The sequence below is a fragment of the Propithecus coquereli genome, unplaced genomic scaffold (assembly GCF_000956105.1).
Source record: "Propithecus coquereli isolate 6110/MARCELLA unplaced genomic scaffold, Pcoq_1.0 Scaffold488, whole genome shotgun sequence".
Taxonomy (NCBI): Eukaryota; Metazoa; Chordata; class Mammalia; order Primates; family Indriidae; genus Propithecus; species Propithecus coquereli.
Genome location: NW_012150707.1, coordinates 368323 through 370983, shown reverse-complemented (window position 1 = coordinate 370983; position 2661 = coordinate 368323). Strand labels below are relative to the sequence as shown.

At 45.2% G+C, this 2661-nt stretch overlaps 1 pseudogene; it reads right to left on the bottom strand.

Moving 5' to 3' along the window:
• Positions 1 to 2573, bottom strand: part of LOC105819530 — a 52458-nt pseudogene extending 49885 nt beyond the window's left edge.
• Positions 2574 to 2661: the final 88 nt, after the last annotated feature.

The window sequence follows — 2661 nt, the reverse complement described above, 5'->3', positions numbered from 1 at the left end:
GTTTCATTATAATGTCTCTAGTTTTTTTCCTTCACTTATTATGATTGATATCTGTCTCAGTTTTTAAATATATGTAGCCTGGTCTTTCATGGGCATTAGAAAATGTTTGGTCGTTGTGTTTTCAACACTGTACTTCTATCTCACTATTCTTCTGAAAATCCAATTCCTATACATCTTATGCTTCTTTTGCTCCATTCTCTATTTCCTATTTGGTTTCATCTGTGTGGTTTAGCTGAGATATTTCTTTTTCTTTTCTTCTTCTTCTTCTTTTTTTTCTTTTTTTACTGGTGACCTGTTTTATTAACATATAAACTGCACAACCCTGACTTGAACCTGGGAGCCAATTAACAGCCCCAACTCTTAGCGAGTTCTCAGGGCCCCACTGTGAGGCTCTCCCTCCCGCTCTCCAGGGAAGCGAGAATAGGAAGGAGGAGGAGAGTGCACAACTATTCCTCAAAGAAGGCCTGGTGAACTCCTCCTCACTGTGTCTCTGCCACGGCTCCGCTCTCTGCTCTGGCTCTTTTCCAACATCTTCCATAAGTAGCTCCAGGTTCAGGTCTCTGGAGCCTTCACGTTAAGAGGGCACATTTCCAGCCTCCTCAGTCAGTGGTTCCTGGGCTCTAGGCCCTTCTTTCCAAGCTGAGGCACAGGCCCCATCACGAGCTGGTGGGCTCAGGCCCTGTGGCACCATTCTGCCTTCTTTTTCCTCAGATAAACTGGTTGCTGAAGCTTTGCTTTGGGGAGTTTTAAACTTTTTCCTAGGACCTGGCTGGTCAGAGTTTGAATTCCCCTGGCCTTTTTTCTTTCCCATTATGGATACAGGAGTTGCTGTGGATTCACTGCCCAGAAATCTCTTCACCGTCTTCCTTTTCAGGGTCCCACCTGTATATCTGCCACGCCTCTTCGCTTGGGTTATTTTGTCTGTATTTTGACTGACTTGGGACCAGACAAAGTTGGATCTTTTTTCTCTTCCTCCTCCTCTTCTTCCTCCTCTAACTCCTTCTCCTCCTCTTTCTCCAAGCAGGAATCTGGGCTGTTTGTCCCAGAGACCATTTAGTCTTTTCCCTCCCCACTACCTCAGATCCATTGTATAGGCTCGGGAAACCAAACGAGTTAACCTGTTCCTGAATGCTGATCTGTTCTGCTTGTTGAGCCATCATTAGGGCTGCCCCCAGTTTCTGGCTGCAGTCTTTGTTCCTGCACTTTTTGACAACTGGCTAGCTCCAGGGACAGCCCCTGGAAGTTCTTGCACATGTTGACTGGGATCCAAGTACAAGAAACTGTTTCTCCAAAAAATGTCACATTGTACTTACATGGCAGGGAATCAAGATGAGAAGCAAAAGGAAAATATTCCCTCAGGTCAGGATCAGATTCTAGCATGCCTGGCCACGAGGAGTAACCATATTGCTTGGCCCAGATGTTGGATGCTGGGATGTAGGAGGCATAAGCCACATCACTCTCATGTCCTGTCCAGGTCTCCTCAGGAATATCACAGCAATTATACTCCAAGTCTGTATTCTGGTCACAGGACCAATTATCTGGGATAACTAAGGGGTCAATGTTCCCACGCAGCCACCGCCATTGTCACCATTTGAAGAGGAACAGTGGACCCAGATCAGACATTGACAAAAACCACTTTGCTTTCCCTTTTGCTGGTTCCTGATCTGAGAATGATCCTGAACCATTTTCTTCAGTTGGTCTTTCTGTCTGTGCTCATGTCCGTCTTGGACTTTCTCCATTTTCTCATCATGAGTGTCCTTCTTTCTTTTGTTTCAAAGGAGTCTATTGAATTTCTTCCCAGAGGGTGAAGGATGTGGCTGGCCTAACTTAGACGTGCCTATTTCAGAGAAAACTTCACTGTCCTGAGAGGCTGAAATCTCTGGAGTATGAGGGACTATTACCTTCTCTCTATCAGCGTTATCATTATCAGTAGCAGAAGTAGCAATGGCTGGCTCCTTATCTGACTGGGTATAGGAAGTCTCTGCAAAATCGAGGCCAGATCCCATCCCAAAGCTCTTCTGGAGGGACTTCTGCAGCACAATCTGGAAAAATCTCCTCAAATTCTGCATTGAAAAGACTTCATTTTTTCTTTGCTTTCTTCTCTACTTGCTTGTTGTGTTGAGCCTTTCTTTCCTTTTTTGTTCTGGCCACTGCATGGACCATTCTCTGTGGTTGCTTTCTCTTCCTTCTTCTCTAGCCTATCCTTTGGCAGGTTTGGCCTGGTCTCTGTCTCTGGGGAGCTAATCCCCATGGTCTCCTCCTTGGGTGAGTCTGGGCTACAAGGTATCAGGCTATGCAACTTTTGTGCAGGTGGGGCAAAGATTTTCTTTGGTCCCTTTCCACATTCTTCTTTATTCTGCAATGTTGTCATCATTCAGCTCAGAAACTGCACTTTCTTTGCCACTGATTGATCAATAGAGAAGGGAAAGCCAGGAAGTCATTTTCTGATAACTCAAGTTGCTGCTCTTCTGTTTCAGGTGAATTACCTTCTTCCACAATAACAAATATTGGAAGCTTTAGGAGCAAGGAGGATCTACAAGCAAGGGGCGGAGTGAGCTACCGCAGCGACTCTGCAACCCGTTCCCTACTTGAGATGTTTCAGCTGATCTCACTTCCCATTTATTAATTTTGTCCTTTGCTGGTAAATTCATCTATTGAGTT